The 26,617-nt window shown below is 38.5% G+C and overlaps 1 pseudogene; it reads left to right on the top strand.

Annotated features, from left to right (window-relative positions):
- Positions 1 to 26,617, top strand: part of LOC132277576 (uncharacterized) — a 117,735-nt pseudogene that overhangs the window by 70,761 nt on the left and 20,357 nt on the right.

Raw genomic sequence — 26,617 nt, 5'->3', positions numbered from 1 at the left:
TTCTGCTAATGCTGTTGATGGTCAGGTTCAATCACTCGAGGATATTATCCGGCTTGATTCCCCATCCAGAGGTGATGAAACGACAGGAGATGTTCAGGATGATGCAGGGTAGGTTAGGGAGAATGAGATGATAGAATAGGATCTTGTAATCTTTTTTTTTTCAGACATTTCATTCTGAATATGATTTTTGTAAAACGAAAACTGCTTCGTATCATTCGAATGAAATGAAACCATATTTTTGTAAATTTCATAAGTATTTGCCATTCTGTTCACATTTGTTTACTTACTTTATTTGCGTAAGTGTTTGGCGTTTGGCTCTTAATGCCACTTGCCACTTGCCACTAACTTGGTTAAGTGTTTAGCACTCGGTTAGAATGCAACTTGCCACAAACTTTTACTTATGTAAGTGTTTGGCATTTGACTCTTAATGCCACTTGCCACTTACTTGGTTAAGTGCTTGATGCTCTACTAGAATGCCACTTACTACTGACTTTAACTTGTGCAAGTGTTTGGCATTCGGCTCTTAGTGCCACTAGTCACATACATGGTTAAGTGTTTGGCACTTGGCCAGAATGCCACTTGCTACTGACTTTAATTTGTGCAAATGTTTGGCGTTCGGTTCTTAGTGTCAGTTGCCACTTACATGGTTAAGTGCTTGGCTCTCGGCTAGAATGCCACTTGCCACTGACTTTAACTTGTTGCAAATGTTTGGCATTCGGCTCTTAGTGTCACTTGCCACTTACTTGGTTAAGTGCTTGGCGCTCAGCTAGAATACCACTTGCCACTGACTTTAATTTATGCAAGTGTTTGGGGTTTGACTCTTAGTGCCACTTGCCACTTACTTGGTTAAGTGCTTGGCACTCGGCTAGAATGTCACTTCCCACTGACTTTAATTTGTGCAAGTGTTTGGTGTTTGACTCTTAGTGCCACTTACCACTTACTTGGTTAAGTGCTTTGGTTAAGTTTTTGCTCAAAAATTCTTTAATAAGAAAAAAACTCGTTGTATAGAACTTGCTTAACCTGTACACTAGGATTTACATGAAAAGACATACTTCCAATAGAAACTGAAACTGGAACTGGAATTTAATAAGCAATCTTTTTCTACTGGTAATACCTCTTTAAGAACGTTACATACCATGGTTTGCTGACCAGTCTTTCAACTAGTGTTTCCAGAATGTATGCCCCCTTTCCTATAACTTCCCCAATTCTGTACGGTCCTTCCAATTGCGGCATCATCATCTTCTTAATAATACCCACTTTCCTTTTTAGAACCAATTCACCAGGTGAAAAATCTCTATGTTTCACCTTCTTATTGTGACTGTTCATGAGCATCTGCTGATAAGAGGCGAGCCTTACCACTGTTGCATCTCTTTTTTCCTCTAATAGATTAAGGTTGAATTCCAACATACTGTTATTCTACTCTTGATCCCATACCAAGCTCCGAATGGTTGCCACTATATGCTCAACCAGTATCACAGCTTCAGTGTCATATGCCATAGCAAATAGGCTTTCACCAGTTGGTCGTTTAGGGGTTATTCGATAGGCCCACAAGATGTTCGGGAGTTCATCCAACCACTTTCCCTTTTTATCTTCAAGCTTCTTCTTAATACAGATAAAGATTGTCCTGTTCATGATTTCAGCTTGCCCATTACCTTGTGGATGACTAACTGCTGCCAACTTTTGATTGATCCCAAGCTCCTCCAATAGGCTCCTTACTTGCTTACAATCCAAGTTTGCACCATTGTCCATAACGATCGACCTCGACACCCTAAAGCGACAAATGATGTTGCTCCAGATGAAGCGTCTTACTTGAGTTTGAGTCACACTTGGGTACGGCTCTGCTTTCACCCATTTGGTGAAATAGTCTGTTGCAAGTAGAGCATATCAGTTTTGCGATATTTCCTTTGGCAAAGGGCCAACCACATCCATCCCCCATTGCGCGAAAGGCCATAGTTTAACCATTACGTGCAAGTCTTCTGGTGGTTGGTGAATTAGTGGTCCATACCTTTGGCATTTGTCACATCTTCTGGTAGACTCTTCAGCATCCCGTGACATATCCCCCATTAGCTGTGACTTAATTGCCATCAATATCAATAACTTCATTACCATTCGAACTCAAGCACCTCATGACTTGGTGGATCCACCCCCTTTCTATCAAAAAGTTGTAGGACGGGTGGACATCAATGATAACAAAGCTCTCAATCAATTCTCATTTGGCTATAAAAACTGGCAACTCAACCACCCCAATAGGTTCTACTCGCTTTCCATCGAATCCCAACGATTCCCTGCGGGTCTGAGCTTTTTTGAGGCTATCTCCAATTATTCAAACGCCACTTTTGTAATGATATTTACGCTGCTACTCGGGTCTACAGGGACTCTTCGGATCAAACAGTCTTTCACTAGTAAACTTATCACCAACGGATCCTCAAATGGTATCTGAATTCGTAGGAGGTCAACTCTATCAAATCTTATCTGAGCCGAACTCTTTTTCCTGGTAAACCGCGTTAACACTGCCCACCTTTCTCTAGGGGTGTTCAGAAAATCCGGTAAACTGAAAAACCAAACCGGACCATACTGAATTGGGCGGTTTGGGCTAGTTGTATAGTGATTTGGTCCGGTCCTGGGCCCAAAATTATGGAACCGTAATTTTTTAGTCCGATCCTAATTTAGGGTCATGCTGGACCGGACCAGCCCGGACCAAACCATTACTATGTTATATAATATATATTTATATATGTATATCATATCCTAAACCTAAATCAATTAAAGTTCTCAAGTGCCCCCTTTTTTTTTTTTGTTCTTTAAAATCTTTAAATTTCTTTTTAAAAAAGTCACATTTTCCTTTTCAAATATATCTCAATTTTCTTTCATTTCCTTTCAAATATAACTCAATTTTCTTTCACTTTTTTCTTCTTAAAATTTTTTTTATATATATATTTTTTTTGTGTATTATATCAATGTTAGTTGATATATATTTAAAACTTTTCCCCTCTAAATTAAAATAAAATAAAAAGGAAATTAACTAAGACCGACAAACCGAACTGAACCAAACTGGTTTTTCATGGTTTGGTTTGGTTTGGTTCCATGAACTTTGTGATTCGATCTGGTTTCAAAAATAGTGGAACTGTTATAGATGGTTTGGTCCCAAAATACTCCCAATCCGGTCCAAACCAGACCGTGTGTACCCCTACCCTCCTCATCATATGGGCCTGTCGAAGATGTATTCGGTGCAATTCCTCTGATTCATCCGCTACCTCAGGTCTGCCATGAATTATATTTATAATCCTGACCGGTTGGGCATCATGATAGTTTGGCTTTTGATTTCTTTTCACTTGTTCAGCAGGATAATTTTGTTCATTTGCCTGACCTTGGACATAACTGGAGAACTCACCTCTTGCTATCAGCATCTCAACCTGCTTCCTCAGGTTTATGCAATCATTTGTTAGGTGTCCAAAATCACTATGGAACACACAGTGTTTGGACTGGTCTCTCTGTTCAAGCGGTTGTCTGATCGGTTGAGGTTGACATAACATAGTTTTCTTCTCTTGGTAAAGCTTTACCGGAGTGGTCATAGTTTTTCTTCTCTTGGTAAAGCTTTACCAGAGTGGTCTTTAGTTGAGTTAATAGCTCTTCCTCCCGTGGCCTTTTCCCTGCTTTCCAAGGGACGACCGACTCTCTTGGTTGCGGCGGTGTAGATTGCCTCTGATTCATCTTTGCCTTAGATCTTTCTCCCACTGCTACCATTGTTGATTTCCTTGAGCTAGCCACTTCCTTTTCTTCTAAACATATAAAACCTTCGGACCTTTCATTCAGCTCATCCATAGTTTTTGGTATATTAATCACCAGGTTCGTATGGCATGGAGTTCCTCAGTTCATTGTGAGTTTGAATGCCTACACTGCTACGGAGGGATGACATTCAATCACCATGCTTTTCTAAAGGTTGAAACGAGTGAGGAAGGCTTGGAGGTACTCGCTTTCTTATTGCTTCATGGTGAACAAGTATGATATATCCCTGGCCAGTCATTTATTACCGAAGTACTAACTTACGAACTTAACACAGAGGTCCCTGAAGCTCACCACTGATCCTCTCAGCGAATGCTTAAACCAGTTAAGTGCAGGTCCAGTAAGGCTCGTTAGGAAACATTTGTACAACAATGCGTTATCCTCTGTATCCAAGGCTATCTTTAATTGGATGTGATAGACGTGTTCAATCGGTCCCGTTATCCCATCGAACAGAGTAAAAATTGGCATGGAAAACTTCGTTGGCTTTTGAGAGTTCAAGATCTCATCTGTGAACTGTGAATCGGCTGTCCGAGCCAACGAGTGGAGGGTTTCATTGTCTTTCGGAAATACTTCCTGTTTAACCTGCATTTTGCCTGCATTTCTCTGGCCATTCATACTCATCGGTGACTGGTGCATTGTGTCGAATGATCTGTCGACTGTTGATTCCTTCCACCATAACGGATCAGTTTCATTATTGTCGATCTCCATCTCCCGCCTAAACTTTTCAAGATTTTGATCCAAGTGAATAGATCCTTCTCGATCTGCCTGGAAGTGGATATTTGGTGATTGAAATATGTTTACCAATAATAATCAACACTTGCAATAACATAAATCATTGTAAAATAGGCTATCGTAAGGGTAAGTCGAACCAAAAGGATTGCTAGTTTATGGCAACTAAGGTTGTAAAATCACTTTATTTGATGTTCTCTGAAAACTGTTTTATAAATTTTCCCAACCAAGCAGGTTTTCAACCTGATCGAGAAAACTGAAAACTATAAACTATTTTCTTTTCTGATTCTTTGAAAATTGTTCTTGAAAATAGTTTTCATAGTTGAAATCCAAGTAATGTCTTATATCTTAAAATTTTATGTGTAATATACATGACTAAATTTATAACTAAATAGTGACTCTAAGCCCTTCTTTGATGATTTTTTTCAAACTTAACAAAAAAAAAAAAAAAAACTTAGGGATGATATTTGTCCAAATTTTAAACATTAGTGATGTTTTTCTCACTTTGCCCTTAACTTATTTTTAGCTTAATTACAGGACCGCATTGAGGGGCATTTTTAATGAAAATTTGATTAATGGGCCACAAGATATCTTGGCTTTATAAAATATATCTTAAATATTTATAATTTAATAGAATAATATATGGAGTAAAGTGCAAAAAAACTTCCTTGAACTATTTCACTTTTACGAATAATCCCCTGAATTATTAATTTGTTGCAACTAAGGACAAACTCATCATAAAAAAGCTATTTTACCCTTTCTCATTAAATTTGTGATTTCTTAATAAATTATTTTTATTATCTTTACTCTTATCTAAATATTAATTATACCATTTACCTTAATTTTATTTTTAATATCAATTTTTTATAGAAAAATTGTAAGTACCCTATTCTAAAATATTAACTTATTATTACAACTTTACTATATATATAACAAAACTTTATAATATGTTTCAGAGCCATTAACTGGGTTGTTGGCTATATATATATATATTTTTTGGTTAAAGGGTAAGCTTGTATATATGATAAAGAATGTACAAAGGGCCCCAAGTTGGGGAGAAACCAAACATTACAACCAAAAACCAATAATGGTCACCAGTATTAACTAACATGCTGCAAATGTAAAAACTATCAAGTTTGATTCTCTCCTAGAGCAGTAATGGAGTATTACTATCACTACACACAATAAGCCAAGCACACATGATTCAAGATTGAAGCAAACGTTGTCCGGAGTCAATGGTATAGCCTTGTTGAAAGAGTAGTTGCAATTCTGAGATGGATGTGATCCTCTTTAAGTCCATGCTTGTTATGAGTTTGATTATTTCTAGTCTAGCTCTGACACAATTTTTGATCTGCGCAATTATGCTATGATGTGTAGATAATTGGTTCCTAAATGCTCTAGCATTCTTTTCCATCCAAATGGAATAGACAGCAGCAGCCCAAAGCAATTTATGCACCAAGAATTTAGTGGATCTCCAATAAGTAAAACACCATAGAACCAGTTGTGACCAGTTCTCTGGGCTAATGTAAAACCATGCCATGTCTTGAACAAACCTCCAAATATGTGAAGTGTAGTCACATTTGAAGAAAAGATGGTCAATGGACTCCCAAGTTGAGTTACATAGATAGTAACAGTTGGTGTAATGCTTGTGGAGGACAGGTTTGGCATCTAAAGTATACAATCTTCCCCTCACAGCTAGCCAAAGAATAATGTTGTGCTTAGGAATATGATCTTTGAACCAAACAACTTTGTGCCAAGTGAAAGTTGGAGAGGGTGGGGTGAAGTATTTGTAGGTGTGTGCCATTGAAAAATCTTTGTTAGGGCTAGGTATCCATTCAACATAAATTGGATTTGAGGAAGGATAAGGAAGTGGTGCAGCTGTATAGAGTCTGGATTAACCCAATGGTTGTTGGAAATTAGGTTATCAACTAGAATGGAGTTATTTAGTTAAAGAATTTCCAAACCATTGAGCCCCAGCTGCTGATCAAGTGGACCATTTGGTAGCTAGTAATCTAACCACAGGCTTTTATCCTTCCCCTCCCATACTCTGTGCTTAATAAGCCCTCTAGCCATTGATCTTAATCTAAGAAGTTTTCTCCAAAAACCTAAGCTCAAACTTGTAGGTTTGAGAGACCAGAAACTCTTGGTTTTGAGCAGGTAAACATTTGTCCATTCCACCTAAAGACTCTCCTTCCTTTTGCATATTTTCCAAATGTGTTTGAGACTAGCAACTCTATTATCCAAATCCAAATCCTGAAATCCAAGATCTCAATTGATTTTAGGCCTGCAGACAACTTACCAAGCAACTTTAGCTCCTTTTTTTCTTAAGGTCCACACCAGTCCAAAAGAATTTCCTAAGTAATTGATTAATCTCCTCCAAAACTTTTTTAGGTAATAGGAAGGCTTGTGACCAATAGGACTGGATGGAGATAAGGACAGCTTTAACAAGCACAGTCCTTCCTGCATATGAAAGAAATCTTGATGTCCAACTCCCCACTCTTACTGTAATTTTTTGAATGAGGGATTGACAATCCCTTGCATTAATTGAGGATAAAGATAGGGGAAGACCCAAGTACATAACAGGAAGTGAGCCCTCTCAAATTGCAGCAATGATATGATGGTTGATTTCAAGGAATTGTCCACTCCTAAGAAGAACACTTTGGATTTTGAACTGTTAATCTGCATACCAGAGATGCTACAAAAATGGTTGAGAGCTTCCAGTAACACCTGAACTGAGGCAATGCTTGCATGAGAAAACATCAAAATGTCATCAGCAAAAGCCAAGTGAGTGATTGACATCTTCTTGCACCTCCAATGAAACTTGAATCCTGCATTAGCTTCAATCTTTCTATTCACACACTGTGATAACACCTCCATTGCAATTACAAATAACATAGGGGATAGTGGATCCCTTTGCCTAATACCCCTCTTCTCTTTGAAGTGACCAAATAACTTTCCATTAAGGGAGATAGAAAATGAAGTAGTAGTTATGCACTGAGCAATCCAGTTAATGAAAGTGGCAGGGAATCCAAATAACTGCAGTGAGTCAAAAATGAACCGTCAATGTAATGAGTCAAAAGTTTTTCTAAGATCAATCTTTAGGGCACAGTTTGGAGAGTGATTCCTTCTAGGGTAACCATTCAGTAGTTCATGAGCAAGTAAGATGCAATCAGATATTTGTCTTCCTTTGATGAATCATATGGAGAAAGTAAGCCACCAAGCAACTATATATAATATTAATTAACCAGTAATATATAAACTAATTATATATAAATAATACACACATACATATACACATAATTTATTTTTTTCTCTTAATTAATTCCAATACTATACTAAAATTTTTGGCGCTTGCAACATGGCTTCAGCTAAAGAACCCCCACATCGCCCTCGGACCTCTAGCCTCATCGACACCTGTCCTTAACTTCAATGACATCCTCCCACAAGATGGGTTTTGGACGATTGTCACAAAGGATTTCAGGATACAAATTAAATTAGTTTCTCTATGTATTGTGTTTTTTTCTTTCTTTCAAGTAACAAGACATGTATTGGTACAGGATGCGAGTAAGAGTTTCTACCGGACTATAAAAAAATCATGGTCTGAAATTGACAAAGTTGTTTCTCAGCCAAATGGTATCTCAATCCTTAGCCAGAAATTCAAAACTTGCTCGTAATTAATTATACACCATAATATATATATATATATATGTATATAATTATTTCATCCTAATTGTTATATCTCTATCCATTAACTTGTATAACAAATTTTGATTGAAAATGAATGGTTTTCAAATTTGTTCAAGCACTTAAACCAAGCGAAGAGCTCAAAACGTATTTAAATAGCAACTATGGCAATGCAGCTCAATATAATCATCCACCAAAATATCCTATTACTCAGATCTGTCGTGCCATTGATGGAGCATCCAAAGGAACCAATATTCTTGGCCGAATTTTTGCTGGGGTCGTTGCCCTTAAGGGGACTGAAAATTGCTATATTGAAACAACTTCCCAGAAGAATTCTCATAAAACAACTTCTGAAAAAAATTCTACGAAACAACTCTTGAAAGAAATTCTAGCGAAACAGATGTGGGGTATGCATGGCAAGTAAGTTGCATATATATATATATATATATATATATATATATATATATATATATATACACACACACACACATCATAATTAAAAAATAGTTAAATTTGACCTTTGGATTAATTTACAAAAACACTTCTAAAGATTTCTGAAACATAAAACTACTCTATGAAAATTATAAGAGAATGTTATTTGAAAACATGAAATTTTTTTTTTTTTTAAATAAAAAATTGTGGAGCAAATAAATGAGTGACATCATGTCCTAGAGTGTCTAGGTAATAGGAAAGACCATTCCTAGCCATAAACTGTCTCCAAAAACCCATGTGACAACAACCTGTCTCAAAACACACGTGAGCCCTTACCACAATGGTAAGACTTTAACAATCCATCTCTGAATCTAAAGTTGACACTATAGGTGATGCCAACAGTGTAATGTTCTCTCTACCCAAGACATCAATCAATCGACCTAATCCCAAAAGCATCATCACACAAGGAGAACTCAAATAAAAGGGCAACTATAGTCATACCAACAACAACCAAATCAATAACTACAACTGATCCTCAAAATAAACATCATCATCATCGTTCAAAAGGACAACGCCTATCACAACAAAACCAACATTGATTCCATCCAAACTGCACTTGTAGCTAGCCAGTACGGTAGCATGACAATGCCATGCACCCGCTTACAAACGTACCCGCCCACGAAAATCACAATCCCAGAGGAATTATCCCCAACAACCAAGGATCCTAAGAGGTCCATAACCTCATCATGGCCCAAAACCAACAAATCCAGCACTACGGCAACGCCAAATGACTCACCTCACGAGAGCCTAAACAAAAGGTGTCTCACCACCTACCTCAAAGTCGATCATAGGTCAATAACAACCTATACTACCACGAGACTGTGACTTCAATCACCATCAACCTCAACTCGTGCCGTAATGACCAATCCCGTGTCATACCGAATATGCAACACAGTTATGCATATACAAATCTAATCTAGCACACATCATATGTCATGCTCTTTACATTAGAATAAAATCATGCTTAAACAAACGGCATACTATATATACCACATAAGCACATAAACATGTTATCAAACCAAAACATGTTATCATGAAGCATATAAGCACATAGAGCATGGCAACATAAGCATGATATGCACCCAAAACCCGTCGTCCAAGGTATTCAAACCTAGGAGCTCTGATACCACATGTGACAACCTTGGATTTTTCAACCCAGTGTGTCCTGTGATGACCTAAGCCGGATCCAAGATGCGGAAGCAAAAGAAGCAAAATGGACTCAAGAGATGTACGTCATCCCTAGGCACCACGATGACTCCCTATGAAGCCACGGAATTCAAATGAATAAAGTGCGGAAGCAAAACAAAGACAAGTCCTTAGAGATGTACATTACCCCTAGAGCACAATAATGGACTCTCAAAGAATTTCGAGACTCAACGGAAACAAAATGAAGAGAAGGGCATCAAAACCCTATGTACACACAAATTTCGTAAGTCTGCAATAGAAACAAAATATGAAGCAAATAATATAATTTTATTAATTTGAGAAATTGAGGTACAATCCTCTGTAATATTCTTTACAAAAGAAAGAACTAGTCCTCTGATTAAATCTCCTTTTTTTGTTGGTTGGTTGGATCTAAGGGCTACACAGGCTTGATCTTGAATCACCGTGGAATTTGATGAAGAACGCACGTCTTTGGCTGTGCTTGTTGTCGATCACCGTAAAATTTGATGAAGAACGGCACGATTTGATGTGCTTGGTGTTCTTCGGTCTTGGGTTTAGATGTTGGGGATGAGAGTTTATGTATTTCTCTCTGGAATTCTAGATTTCTGAATTCTGACTTTGTGTTCCCTTCTCCTTTCCTCCAGGCCTCAATTTATAGGCTTCTTGGATCCATAGAATGATGACACGTGTCTTTTCTAATAAGGAAAATATCAAAACTGGGCCGGGCCAGTTATATTATGATAATTATTCTTAAAAATAATTATTTCAAATATATTTTATTAGGAATAATTATTGGGCAAACTACAATGACCTACCCTGAGGTTTGGACTATATACAACTAAACCAGAGGTTTGCTATTTTGTTACAGTGTGACCCCCTGATATTTTCTCCATTTTGCAATGACCTCCCCTCCGTACAGAAAATAATGTTTTTTATCAGAAAATTAGTTTAAAGTGACTAAAATGCCCATCAATAATATAAAAGGACACTATTATCCTTGTAATGTAAAAAAATGACAATAAAATTCATTTTAAATGGACCAAACTACCCTTAAACCACTTCACTGCCACCATCCCTTCGGCGAACCACCGTGTGCTTTCAGAGAGACAGACAGAGAGAAAGGGGAGAGAGAGAGAAACCACTCGCCAATCAAGACGGTCCCTGAGGTTGGGGTTTCTGCAACGTGAGAACTTCTCGACGGAGATAATCGAGAACATATCGCCAGAGGACTTCTAACCGACGGTCAAAATCTGCATCGACAGTCTCCAATCGTCGTCGATTGCGGTAAAGAGATTGGCTGAGGCGAAACTGCGACTCCTAGCGGAGAACCAATCCGCTAATCGAGCTCTGATCGGTGAATCCGGTACCGTTCCAGCATTAATTCCACTCCTCCAGTGTGCCGATCCGTGGACGCAAGAACACGTCGTGACTGCTTTCGTCAATCTCTCAAAATGCTGCGTGCGCTTTGCTGAGCTTGTCTTTGATCGACGACAACAAGATGTCGATCGGAGCGTGTAGCGCAATTCCGACGACTGGGTGCGAATCCAGGTTCCTCGCCTTTCTCTTCTTCTTTTCCGCGATATAGTGGGTGTCCAATTCCGGCGATGGGGTGCAATACCAGGTTTCGGATTCTTCTCCGGCGACGGTTGATTGGGTCTGTCGGGCATCACGGGTAGCATTCTTTTCCGGCCACAGTTTGTTGGTCGCTGCTTTGCATCGCTTGCAGGTTCGGTACTGGAATTGTGTTCTTCTCTGGCTGTGGGTTGCTACGCCGTTAACTGTGGGTGCGGTTGTCATCTTTTTTTCCTCCGGTGAAGTAGGTGTCAAAAGTTTGTACGATTTTGTGAATTGGGGTGTTGATTGTGGGGTTGTGATTGGGTGTAACCGTGTAAGATTTGGTTGGTTTGATTGATTACAGAGGTGGTGGTTTGTGGGTGTTTATGCACTTTTTAGGGATGGGAATGGCGGAGAAAGCGATGTTGGTTTTGAGCAACTTGGCGGCGATTCAGGAGGGGAGGGCGGCGATTGTGGAGGAAGGGGGGATTCCGGCGCTAGTCTAGGCGATCGAGGCCGGTTCGATGAAGGGAAAGGAGTTTGCAGTGCTAAACAGTCATTTGTTAGTGGATAAAACAGTCATTTGCTATTTCTAGATATTTTAATTTTTTAATAATATAATAGTAAGGGTAGATAAGTAAATTTATTGCAAAATCTGACATGGGGAGGTCTTTGCAACAAAATGCCAAACCTCAGGTTTAGTTGTATATAGTCCAAACCTCAGGGGAGGTCATTGTAGTTTGCCCATAATTATTCTTTTTTTATTTAACCATCTGGATCGGGCTTAATTAAATAATTTAAGTGGATCAAACTTGGGCCAATTAAATAACTTAATTAAATTAGGCCCATATTTAAAGGGTCCATTTGTCCAAATCAAAGTCCACTAAAATTTTAGTGTCTACAAATTGCCCCTACTTCAAGTCCCAAGCTTAACAAGACTTGTCTCCTTTTTCAAGTGGGACTTGAAGTATCCAACTTTCCTTCTTCTTCTTCTTCTTCTTTTTCTTTTTTTTTTTTTTTCGCCTTTCCAATCTCACTTTGGATTCGAATTTTACTTTCCAATTTATACAAATCCCTTGCCTATATATATCACCCAAGTCATAGGGTTTGACATCAATTTCAATCAGCTCTGAAAGACTTGTAAGATTGCAGCCTCTGACGATTGTGTTGGATTGCGGCATCTGCTTGAACACATATGACTGTTCTTTCTTTTCTTTTTTTTCTTTTTTTTTTTTTTTTTTTTCCTTCACACTTCTTGGAAGATTTTTTATTTTTTTTTCCCTCCACGCTTCCTGGGTGAATTTTTTTTTTTTTTCCCTCCACGCTTCCTAGATGAATTTTTTTTTTTTTTTTTTTTTTTTTTGTCCTCCTCCTCCACTCTTCCTAGAGTTTTTTTTTTTTTTTTCCTCCTCCATGCTTCCTGGAGGAAACAATTTTTTTTTGTTTTTTTTTTTTTTTTTCTCTCCACGCTTGGTGGAAGAGACAAAAAAAACAATTTTTTTTTGTTTTTCATGCTTGCTGGAAGAGACAAAAAAAAATGTTTTTTTTTTCCCCTCCACGTTTGCTGGAAGAGAGAACAATTTTTCTTTTTCTTTTTTTTTTTTTTTTCAGGATTCGAAAGGACCTTTTTCTATTTCCATCAACGAAAATTTTGTCAATTGAAGATATATTCAAATACCTAATCCTGACAACGAACATTATTCATCTCATTGGACATGCACGACCACATACAAACTAACCAACTTTAGTCTTGATCAGATTAATGAAAAATCTATTGTCTTTGAAGCCTTGATACTAAATTCTTCACTTTATGAGAGAGTTGTTGAAGAAAACCAGTTTTTACTATTGGGTGTCACTGTTCAGGCGAGGAAATATCATGGAGTATTCCCTATTAACTTTCTGCGGAATTGCCATACATCGAACTATATTGGGAGTGGTTAGAAGATGTTTTGGCGCGTTTCCATGACTTTCTAACAAAACAGCAACTATATGGTGCTCTATTCGCCTCTCTATTTTCCTATGATCGTCATGAAGATGAAGTATTCCTTAAATGTTGGGGCCAGCCACTAATACTCTTCATTATTCTATTGGCGAGCTATCCATTTCCCTTTGAGCTTTATATATGCTAGGCAGCCTTCCTATCAAGGAAAAATTTCTATCAAAACAACAACTATATGGTGATCTATTCGCCTCCCTATTTTCATATAATCGCCATGAAGATGAAGCATTCCTTGAATGTTGGGGCCCAGCCACTAATACTCTTCATGGTTCTACTGGCAAGCAAAATTTTTCTTCGAGATTTACATATGCTAGGCGGTTTCCCTTATCAAGGAAAAATTTCTATCAAAACAACAACTATATGGTGATCTATTTGCCTCCCTATTTTCATATGATCGCCATGAAGATGAAGCATTCCTTGAATGTTGGGGCCAGCCACTAATACTCTTCATGGTTTTATCGGCGAGCGAAATTTTCTTCGACACCTTAGCAGAAAGCCAAAGATCTTTTTCAGCAATACCTCAGGGGCAAATAGAATTTTTCTTCCTTTCAACGACACTTCAGTGATGAGTCAAAATTTTGTTATAAAAACACTTTAATGATGAACCAGATTCTTTAGCAACGCCTTGGCGACAAGTAAAATTTCTCTTTTAGCACTACCTCAGTGATGAGCATAATTTTCCTAGGCAGCTACAGTCTAGCGACGAACCAATTTATTTCTTCGCAATTACATTTTGCCGGATCAAAATTCTTTTTGTACCTATAACTATGACGACGAACCAAAATTCTTCTTTGCAGCTACATTTTGGCGGCATGCCAAGTTGACAGGGTGCAAAGAGCACTTTTGATATCGCATAATGAATGACAACATCTTGATAGCGAGCCAAGTTGAAAATTTGTGACGTGCAACAATAATATTTTGACAGTAAACCAAGTTGATTAATTGTGACTAGTCCTTTTGATATCTCGTAATGAGCATTCTTTTTTTTTTTTTTTTTGGGAAGAAAAATGTTATCATTGTTTATCTGTTTAGCCGTTCACAGTTTATACTCTTGCGGGCCAGGAGTAATACGAAGAGTTTTTTTTTTTTTTTTTTGGGTCGTACACAGTTTTAGCTCATGCGGGCCAAGAGCATAGTGTAGTTTAAGCTCATACGATCAGGATCATTGCCTTCAAGGGTAGTAGCGCTTTAGGAACTTGCCATTAATGGGCCTCACTCTTACTCCGTCTTCATCAATAATGAGATATGCGCCGTTAGTATAAACTTCACGAATAACATATGGTCCATCCCATTTGGATACAAATTTATTTTCCTTGTGATTCATGACAATTGGTCTACGAACAGCTAATACTAAGTCTCGAACTTGAAATGACCGAGTTCGAACTTTCATATTGAATGCTTAAGAAAGTTGAGCTTGATAACACTCTAGCTGTTGTTGAGCTTCTAATCTCTTTCCATCCAATGTTTCCAGTTCTTGAAGACGTAAGATGGCATTTTCTTTACTTGTAAGACCTTCTTGTATGGCTATCCTTAACAAAGGGATCTGTTGTTCTAATGGAAGAACCGTTTCCACGCCATAGACAAGAGAATACGGAGTTGCTTAAGTAGGTGTACGATGCGTAGTGCGGTATACCCATAATGCTTCTTCCATTCGCTCATACTAATCTCTCTTTGTCTGGTTGACTACTTTCTTCAATAACTCACAAAGAGTTTTATTGAATGCTTCTGCGAGACCATTGGCAGGGGCATCGTACATGGAGGATTTATGTTGTTTGAAGCCAAACTTCTTGCAAAGGTCGGTTACCTAACTGTTTTTGAAATTTGTCCCATTATCAGTAATGATATACCGAGGGACACCATATCGATAAATAATGTTAGACTTGATGAAATCAACCACTATTTCCTTTTTCACATGTTTATAGGGTGCAGCTTCCGCCCATTTAGAAAAATAATCAGTGGCAGCCAAGATATATAAGTGGCCCTTTGAAGACTTGTCTAGAGGATCAACTACATCTAATCCCCATGAATCAAATGGCCATGACGTCATAGTCGGGTGTAATGGTTCCGGTGGTTGGTGTATGAAGTTAGCATAGAATTGACAGGCTTGACACCTTTTCGCATACTCCATGTAGTCCTTGACCATGGTGGGCTAATAATAACCCATTCTTTTGACACGAAAGTGAAGTTTTGGTCCAGACTGATGGGCTCCACAAATCCCAGAATGTGCTTCCTTCATTGCATGGGTGGCTTCATCATTTGCGAGGCAGCGAAGGAAAAGGCCCTCATATGAACGCCTTTATAACGTATCATTGTAATAGATGAATCGAGGTGCACGTCTTCGTATTTCAGTCTTGTGGCGTTGATCTTCGGGAAGCTTTCCATGTTCCAGATAATCAATGATAAGGAGTCTCCAGTCTTCTTCCTCTTGTGACCAACAAGAAACCAAATTTCTTTCTTCAAATTTATCTTCCAAGACTTGTGGCAAGACCCATCGTTGACATACAGGAACATCAGCCAAGTCCTCAGCAGTTAACGCCAATGTTGTAGCTAAATTTGCCAAAGTATCAGCTATCCGATTTTCTTTCCTCGGAATATGTTCTAGCATGACGCTATCAAATTGTTCCAACAAATGAGAGGCATAACGATGGTACGGCACTAGATCATCTTTCTTAACCTCATATTCTTGAAGAAGTTGGTCAATCACCAACTTAGAGTCTCCATATATTTCGAGATCCATGATCTTTATCTCATTTGCCATTTAAAGGCCGATAATCAAGGGTTGATATTCAACTATATTATTTGAGCAGTTTTCAGCGAGTGCAAAAGAGTACGGAATAACATGTCTTTTTAGAGAGACAAACACTACTCTTGCTCCGGCCCCGTCTGCTCGTGCTGCCCCATCGAAAAACATCATCCATGGAGGCAGGATGTCCACAAGGAAGACTTCTTCATCAGGAAAATCTTCAGAAATTTCCCAATCGGCTGGAATAGGATGGTTAGCCAAGAAATCTGCCAGAACTTGTCCTTTTACTACTTTTCGTGGCATATAAACAATTTTAAATTCGTTGAACAAAATTGACCACCTCACCAAGCGTCCGGAAAGGACCGGTTTAGACATGACATATTTGAGAGGATCAGCCCTTGCAACAAGATGTATCGTATGAGCCAAGAAATAATGCCTCAATTTCTTAGAGGCGAAGACAAGTGCGAGGCATGTTTTTTCAATTGGAGGATAATTTCACTCTGTTGGGGTGAGTCTGTGACTTAAGTAATACAATGCCTTTTCTTTATGTTCTTCATTATTCTGAGCAAGTAAGGCACCCAACGATTGTTCTTGCGCAGTAATGTAAAGTATGAGCGACTTTCCAGGTACAGGTGCTCCCAATACCAGAGAATTGAGAAGGTACTTTTTGATGCTATCAAAAGTATTTTGGCAAGATTGGTCCCAGATGAATGGGGTGTCTTTCTTTATGAGTCAGTTAAAAGGCTGACAACGGCCAGCCAAATTTGAGATGAACCTACGAATGAACGCAAGTTGACCTTGTAAACTTCGAAGCTCATGTAAATTCTTTGGTGGCGGCATCTTATAAATGGCCTCCACTTTATTAGGATCAATCTCAATGCCACGATGACATACAACGTATCCCAGGAATTTCCCTGAAGTCACACCAAATGCACATTTAAGAGGATTCATCTTGAGTTGAAATTTTTGGAGGCGATTAAAAACTGTACGTAGATCCTATAAATGATTCCTTCGTTCTTTTGTCTTAACCACCAAGTTATCAACATAACATTCAACAATCTTGTGGAGTATGTCATCGAAGATCCTTTGCATGGCGCGTTGGTATGTTGCTCCCGCATTTTTGAGTCCGAAGGGCATAACTTTGTACCAATATATGCCTTTAGGAGTGCGAAAGGTAGTTAGTTCCTAATCTTTCGGAGTCATTCTTATCTGATTATACCCAGAGTAACAATCTATGAACGAGAGAGCTTCATGCCCTGTGGTTGCATCTACAGTGAGTTCGGGGATGGGAAGAGGAAAATCATCTTTTGGGTATGCCTCATTTAAATCACGAAAATCCACACAAATTCGAATCTGTCCATTTTTGTTTTTCACTGGAACAATGCTCGAAATCCATGTTGGATATTTGACCTCACGAATGAACCCTACTTCAATCAATTTGTTGAGTTCTTCTTCTATCCTCGGAACTAGCTCTAGACGGAAGAAACGTTGAGACTGCTTAATCGGACGTGTCCCATATTTGACAGCAAGATTGTGCACTGCAATTTTAGGATCAAGACCGGGCATCTCTTTGTATGTCCAAGCGAAGACATCCTTGTACTCAGACAACAATTGAAGGTAATCATTTTCTTCTGACGAGCTTAGGAATGCACTAATGAAAACTGGTCTGGGTTGATCATCAATTCCTAAGTTGATTTCTTTGAGTTGATCAACGGTAGCTTACCCCCCATCTTCTAGTGTTGGTGGAGCTTTCTCGATGTCATCAGGTTGTTCAGAGTCAGGTTCCTCTTCAATAGTGATATGGTATGAAGTAACACAAGATGATTCGCCAATGTCTTCTGTTTTATCCACTTCTTTTGCTTGATTAGTGAATACAATGGTTCACCTTCTAGCTTTTAATGTAACATCATTGGTGACATCTATCTCTGTCTTACGTTTCATTCGTGAGGGCACTAGGCTCTGAACTTCACTATTGTTCACCACGTCAATGCTTGTTTCCTCTGACTTCCCACTCTTGCTACTTTTTAGTGGTGCATCATTGATAGTACCAATTCGAGAAAATACTGACTTTTGAGGTTGAAGTTGTGGAGATTTTCTTCCTTGGTCATGAAAGCTCATTCTGTTAAAAACAAAGGCACGAGCCAAACTGCTGACATGAGAACTTGAAACATTTGATTCTTGGCTTGACAACATGTTGAATACAGATATTCGATCACATGGAGCTCCAATATGGTCGAAGACCGATTTTTAATTTATAGTCTGTTGATCTTATTCATCCTCAACTTCTTTAAACCCAATGTAAAAAGTGTTTGACTTCTTATCTTTTTTTGTGATGTGAATTCGAAGTGGCTCAGAAGGTACGAAACCGATACCAGACTTTGGTGGAATGATTTTATGCCCTTGATCTTTCAACTTCTTCTGTGTCTCATTGAGGCCATGCATTTTCTCACCGGTGACCTCTGAATTCAGTTTTCCAAGGTTTGTAGGATTTGTAAAACCATACCCCGACTTAGCCATGAGTTGGTATGCTTTAGGATCGAATCCTTCATCAGTCCTTTGTTTTGGAAGTGATCCATGATTGACCAGAGATTGAGAAGGCCGCATGAACCCTTTTGATGGAGGGTTGGAAGGCGAAGACTTTTGAATCTTGGTGAGAGGGAGAGTTAACTCTCCTTTCAGCTTTTGCATATCTTCTTTCTCTTTGGTTTGTGTCATCTTCAATTTAAATTCTTTGGTTTTAAGTATCTTAATGACAGGTGAATGTCCTTCTTGTCATTGAGATTTTGGAACATATTTTAAAATAGGTTTCATCCGATGTGCTTTTATCGAGACCCCTCTTGTTTTAACTACCTTTACAATGTCTGTCACTGAAACATCTAATGGATCACTTAATGCTTCTTTTGTTTTTATAGACTAAACCTCTTGTGTAGATGGATGGCTTAGGATGGGCACTTCCGAAGGTGTATCAGGATTGATATAGAACTTGGCATCGGCAAAATGAGATTCTGCTTCTGTAAATGGTTTATGGTCCGCCACAACTGTTTGTACGCTATTCTTGTAGAATTTGAAGCACTGATGAAGAGTCGATGGAATGATACCATTACTATGTATCCAAGGCCTTCCTAACAACAAATTGTAGGACGTCTTTGCATTAATAACATGGAATAAGGTTTCAGCTTGGAGCTCGCCAATAATTAGTTTTACCCAAATCATGCCAATAGCTCTCTGTCCTCCTTTGTTAAAACCTTGAATAATAAGACGGCTACTAGATAACTCGTCGACTGTGATGCCGAGATTTTTCATCGTAAATTTTGGCATAAGATTTACCGCTGATCCACCATCAACAAGAATTCGAGTAACTCTTTGTTCCTTTATGTAATCGGAAATGAAAAGAGGACAATTGTGCGGCTTTGAACCCAGCTGAAGATCTTCGTCAATAAAAATAATTGGTGCATAACATGAATCCAGCGTACCTCCAACTACTTCATCATTATCAAACTTTTCAATGATGGCAGCGTCTTTTGCATGATTCTTCACAGTCTGGGCTTTATCTTGATCCTTGTTATTCTCACCATCAGAGCCCATTTTAATTGAAACCATGTAAGCTGTCACAACTTCGTCATCTAGATATCCTTCTGGAAAGAACTCTTGTAAAGTAATAGGCTTCTGGATCCTTTGGCTTATAGAGGCGTGTTTGGTTGACTGTGTCTTCTTGACCCATTTTTTGTTATGGCCAGACTACTTATGGTGATATTAAACTTTCTTCTTCCTTTGCCCCCTGTCAAAATAACTAGTCTGAAAAATGTCAGATCGTTGCTTCCGTGGTTTCTTTCTTATCACCAAAGTCCATCCTTCTTCTTCATCCTGAGGAAAGACCCTTCCAAAGGTTGAAACGCCAAGTGCACTCCCTTTGCCAAGAGAGATGGGGATTGGTTCCAATGAGCCAAACTGGATGGTTGTGCAATACATCTCAGAAGTTGAAGGTTGAGAATGAGCACTCCCCACGACAAAGGTTGTCACAATAGCAGTAGTCCATGTCCAACAAGATTTGTCCTTGTTTTGCCAGGTTCATCACCACCTCCTTGAAGATAAAACACTTCTCAATTGGATAACTAACCATACGATGATATTTACAGTATTTTGGATCATTGACACGTCCCATCTCTTGAGGGCATCTGCATTCAGGGAGTTCTATAACTTTACTTTCGAGTAAACATTCCAAGATGCCAGGGCATCGGAATCGGGGAACGGATATTCCTTCTTCTCTAACTCCTTTAGCGTAGGACGCTGTCTTTCCCTCTCTTGAAACTGGCGAGGCTTTTTATCATCCTTCTTATCATCTTTAATAGATATCTTGATTGGGGTAGTTTAGATAGCCATAGAATCTTTAGCAGCGGTCTTTGACGACTTATCGCTCTTCTTCTAGTCTTTCTTATCCTTGCGTGGTTCTATGGCCACAGGACTTTTGCCTTCATGGGATTTCATACTAATCTCCATGTCATGGGCACGTGTTTCCAATTCTTCAAATGTGCGAGGTTTTATACCTTGCAGAATGTAAAGAAGGCCCCAATGCATTCCCTGCATACACATCTCCACAGTAGAAATTTCTAACAATCAGTCCTTGTAGTCAAGACTGAGTGCTCTCCACCGATTAATGTAGTCGATTACAGGCTCATCCTTCCATTGTTTCGTGTTAGTCAACTCTATCATACTAATAGTACGACGAGTGCTATAGAACCTGTTCAAGAATTTTCATTCCATTTGGTCCCAACTATCAATTGACTCTGACTTTAGGTCGGTGTACCACTCGAACACGTTTCCTTTAAGGGAGTAGACAAACTGTTTAACTAGTAAGTCCCCTTCTGTCCCGGCATTGTTGCAAGTCTCGACAAAATGGGCAATGTGTTACTTGGGGTTACCTTTTCTGTCAAATTACTAAATCTTCGGAGGTTGGTATCCTACATTCATCCTCATACTGTCGATTCTCCTTGTATAGGGCTTTGAGTACATGAGAGTGTTCTGTGAGACACCTCCATATTAGGCTCGGATTGTATTCGTTATCATATCTTGCAATTGTGCGACAGATAATGAAGAGACTAAAAAAGCATGATTGGTTTGACTAGCTACCTATTCTGTCATCGGCGTCTGGTTTTAACTACCACCTGTTCTGTCACCGGCGTCTGTTTGGGGTCCTCCATGTGAGTACCTTGTGCGGTAGAATTAAGATTCTCCGTCGGTATTGCTATGGAAGATATAGGATTCCCAGACGGTGGTGGTCTAAAAGTTGTACAATTCCCAGTTGGCGGTGCTGTGGAAGATGTAGGATGCCCAGATTGTATTGGTGATTCACCGAAGGTCTGAACTTCCAATTTGTTCATCAGCGTAGCAATTTGTAAGTCCTTCTCTTCAACAGTCTTTGTGAAGTTCTCAATGACACGAGACATAGTTGCTAGTTGTTCTTCCACCGTGGCAGCTCCAGTCATCATAGAAGTGACCACATCTGAGTATGATAGGCCTTAAGGGTCAACGTTTCTTGAAGTGATTGAATACTCTGAAGTCTAACGTGGTGTTTCTGGGGGTGAACTGACACTAGAGCGAGCATCATGGATGGAATGAGGTGAATCTTGTGGTGGAATCTCCTTTGGAACAACCTCAAGGTTCTTGACATGTTAGGTTTTCACGTTCGCCAGCTTTGCAGGATTGGTTTTCACCAAGTCTTGCTGATGTTTGGATGAAGCCATCGCCTGGGACTTGCTAAGTGTCACAGGGCCCGCCAAGGTACATCCATCGCTTGATTTGGCCTTTGTGCCACTTTTCATGGTGGCTTTGGCGTCGACCTTTATGGTAGCGATGTTCTTTTGGGCTTTCTTGTCTGTCTGAGTCTTAGAGGGAGCCATAGAGCCGGATAGAGAAGAAACTTGCTGATAGGAGAAAGAGATGAGAGGCAAAGGACGTCCCACCGGGCGTGCCAAAAATTTGTACACACAAATTTTGTAAATCTGCAATAGAAACAAAATATGGAGCAAATAATATAATTTTATTAATTTGAGAAATTGAGGTACAATCCTCTGTAATATTCTTTACAAAAGAAAGAACTGGTCATCTAATTAAATCTCCTTTTTTTGTTGGTTGGTTGGATCCAAGGGCTGCACAGGCTTGATCTTGAATCACCGTGGAATTTGATGAAGAACGGCATGTCTTTGGCAGTGCTTGTTGTTGATCACCGTGGAATTTGATGAAGAACGGCACGATTTGATGTGCTTGGTGTTCTTCGCTTTTGGGTTTGGATGTAGGGGATGAGAGTTTCTGTATTTCTCTCTGGAAATCTAGATTTCTGAATTCTGACTTTGTGTTCCCTTCTCCCTTCCTCCAGGCTTCTATTTATAGGCTTCTTGGATCCATAGGATGATGACACGTGTCCTTTCTGATAAGGAAAATATCATAACTGGGCCGGGCCGGTTATATTGTGATAATTATTCTTAAAAATAATTATTCCAAAAATATTTTATTAGGAATAATTATTCTTTTTTTATTTAACCATCTGGACCGGGCTTAGTTAAATAATTTAAGTGGATCAAACTTGGGCCAATTAAATAACTTAATTAAACATTAGGCCCATATTTAAAAGGTCCATTTGTCCAAATCAAAGTCCACTAAAATTTTAGTGTCTACACCCTACAAGAGAATAGCCAGGGGTAAAATGGTCATTTTACCCTAAGAGGAAGGAATTTAACTTTCAACAAGTCAAATTAGATCTAAAACATCCTAAAACACCCTTTGGTAACTTCACATGAAGTCCTAAGGCCAAAGGAAGAGAAATCCCAAATGAACCCTATCCCGGTTCAAACCAAATCTGACACCCTCTCACTAAAACAAGGATATCTTGAGCTATGAGAAAATAATGAAACTAAAACTGATACCATTGGAAAGAAAACAAAAAATTAATGAAGTTAGACTCAAGAATCACCTGATTTGGAGTCCGGACGGAAAAGATATCAAGTCCCGAAGTCGAAGGAAGGAAAACCCTATCCCGGTTCGAACCAAATCCTGACACTACTTCGCTAAAATATGAATAACTTGAGCTAAAAATGGAATATGAAGCTCTAATTGGCACCATTGGAAAGCTTATTTGGACACAGTCAGTTTAGACTCAAGAACGGACCAATTCGAAGTTAAAACGAGTGAGATATGGCCCGTTGAAAAAAAGTGTCTAGAGTAGGAACGGTACCCGCGGGGGCCCGTCAAAAACCTGCGGGGCCCCTCCAAATGCTGCAGTAAGCCGCAGGCGCCCCCCAAATGGCTGTGGGGGCCCGCCAAATGGGGCAGTGGCATGGGCTGGAACCTCAAAAAATGCAGGAACAGTGTTTTTAGTAGCAAATTGAACTTGGAGCTCGGTTTATGAGGTCAAGATGACATTTTTTAGAAAAACATGAAAAGGAAACTCCCCCTAAAATCACATTTTCTATGTGATGAAGTTGAGAACGGAATTTATTTCTGAAAGGAAATCCCCAAAATGCCCTTAGATCAGTTTAGGCTTAAAACGGCGAAAATGCAACTTTGCACCAAACATACATTTGACCCCAAATGCACTTCTAAGCTGAAAAAAATATGCACGCATACGTAATAAGTGATTTTGAGCGTGCGGGGATGGTCCGTGGCTCCCAGAAATGGCCGAGTCAAAATCCGACCCCCCAACGGCCAAAAAGGCGAAAATGAACCTAAAACGGAAATTTTGAAATCTAAAATTAACGAATGACTTCAAATGACCGTTTGGTCCTTGGCCACACTTCATACATGACTAATGAGATCCTACGGAATAATCAAAATGGAATTCCCACACCCAATGTAAACATGGTGAAACAAAAACTCAATAATTTTCAATATTTTCATAATATTCCATGAAGTCAAAAATTACATAATATACGACATACATGTTATTGGCCTCTGGCCTCATCTCATAAATGTCAAATACATTGTAAAGAGTGTACTCATGTACACATTACATATATGGAATCAAATATACACATTTTGACATATAAAGCTACAAATGGCATTCAAGCCAACCTTTACAAGAATGGAAATCTTCAAGTCCACAACCATCCAAGCAGAATGAGAATCTTAACTTTAATTCCTGTACCTGAAAATGTCCCCACAACGTGGGTGAGTAACATAAAGCTACTCGTAGGAGATGAGCATGCATCGACCTAACGTTTTACAATTTTATCACCTTAAGGTGAAACACATTAAAGGGGCCTCATGCCACCTAACGTCTATGTCAAGGTGAGACTCAGGGAGCATCCGAAGCTACCTTAGCTTATTTCTAGCATAAATCACATCCTTCATGCAATTCCAAACAACATAAGAACATGCTATACAAAGCAACTAGATATAGATTCTCAAAGTTATCAACTTGATATCTAAAGTGCAAAACAACTAAAGTAGGTCATGCCACCGAACATCTATGTTCCAAATGAATCTATAGGATCATTCCTAAGCTACATTTGAACATTAAAACATGGATGTACTTATCAACATCAAATTTCACAATGATTCATTAAAATCATAAAACATAGATGTACTTAACAACATAAAAATTTACAAAGATCCTTTAAGATCATAAAGCATGGATGTACTTAACAACATCAAAATCGCCAATAGCCAAAACCACAAGTCACAATATAAACATAATTGTCAATTTGGAATTGAATGCAAAAATAAATAGTGGAAGACTTGAACATCACGTCTCGGATTTCCGCCGAGAACAAAAATGGTTATTTCCGGCATTAACCCGCTGGGAAGACCACCCTGGTGCGCACTATCTCAATTGGAGAGAACCCATACCTCCCGCACTAAAGCCAAACTTTAGCCATGTCACTTATAACAATGTCCCAAGACTCCAAAATAATCAAATAAGTTCACAACTTATACGTAATTTATATAATGCACGAAAACCACCTTCCATGCACAAGTAGGTTGAAACCACACAATCCATGCCTTAGAGTTTCAATTCTAAAATGGTATGTAAAATGTCAATTACAAAGTGTGCAATTCATTACACATGACATCAATATATTCCAAAAAGAAAACATGTTCTCATGAATATAAACATAACAACAAAGTTATCCAATGCTCAAAACACAACAAAGTGAATACATAACAAGTTCAAGTCCATGATTTGAATATAGAAACAACTTCTAAAATACTAATAGATCCATGGAGCCATTAGATAGAATTTAATTAAACAAAATAATCAAATTCTCTAGATTTCAACTCAAATTCAAATAACCTCAAATTAATATATGTTAAATAACATAGCATGCTCATTACATATATTAAATCAAAAGTGTCAAATGAGCAAGTTAGCATCAAATAGAATTTAATTAATTTAAATTAATTAAATCTCTAGATTTCAAAAGTTGTTCAAATGATCTCAAATTAATATATATCAAGCACCAAGTCATGGTCATACCATATCTCAAGTCTAAAATGGAAAACAAGTAAAATACAATTTACTAGAATTTAAATCAAATTAAATTCATTTAATCTCCAGATTTGAAAACTCATTTAAATCATCCCAAATTAATATATATCAAAGATCAACTCATGAAAATGCCATTTACCAAGTCTAAAATGAGTTATATGTAAGATATGATAAATCACTAATTTCTCAAATTAACAAAAGGCATGCATACAACTTATAAAAGCATCAATAGCATGCAAGAAACAAAAATATAACCCTATAACATCCCCTACCTCACTGGAGAAGTGTCTCTCTAGAATCCAAGGCAAATCAACACAAAATGGCAAACCCTTCAAGGGTTATGTAGAGGAGGATGAGGGGAACAAAAAGTGTTCCAAGCTTCATGGTCTAAAGTGAGTGGAAGGCCATCAAAAATCAAGGTCAAGACCAAAGGTTTCAAGCTCCATCCATGGAGGCTAGGGTATTTGGTGAGGAATGAAAGAAATAATGTGAAAATGTATGAGTGGAGGAAACAGAAATCCTCCACTCACTATGTGCTCTTACACCATGGTCAACACACACATCTATGGTCAATTGCACAAAAACCCTTCTTTAAAACAATAATCCCTAAGTGGCCCAAAAACAATTGCAAGACTTAATTTTGAGCATACACTTGTCACAAATCCAAGGCTCCATCCTAGGCCAACAAGTGGTTAAATCTCCACCCTCCACATGTCATCATCCAAGGCATCAAAGTGGCTCCACACAAATGTCAACAAGTGGACTAATGAGAGTGTGACACTTGTTACACTTTCCGGAAATTGCAAAAAAGTCCTTTTTCAAAATATCGTCCAAATTAAATTACAAAATGGTCCCTAAGATGAAAAATAATTACTTTATTTAATGACACTAAAACCTCACAAGTTAAGAGTATTTACAAAAGGTTATGCATCCATACCCCTTACAAGAAAAATAAACACTTAACATGGTTTTCTACAAAAGTAAAAAT

Source organism: Cornus florida, unplaced genomic scaffold (genome assembly GCF_030987335.1).
Source record: "Cornus florida cultivar Cherokee Brave unplaced genomic scaffold, ASM3098733v1 CherokeeBrave_3.0.0_Hap2_Chr10, whole genome shotgun sequence".
NCBI lineage: Eukaryota > Viridiplantae > Streptophyta > Magnoliopsida > Cornales > Cornaceae > Cornus > Cornus florida.
Note: the sequence above shows the minus strand (reverse complement) of the source record. Positions and strands in the feature narration are given on the sequence as shown.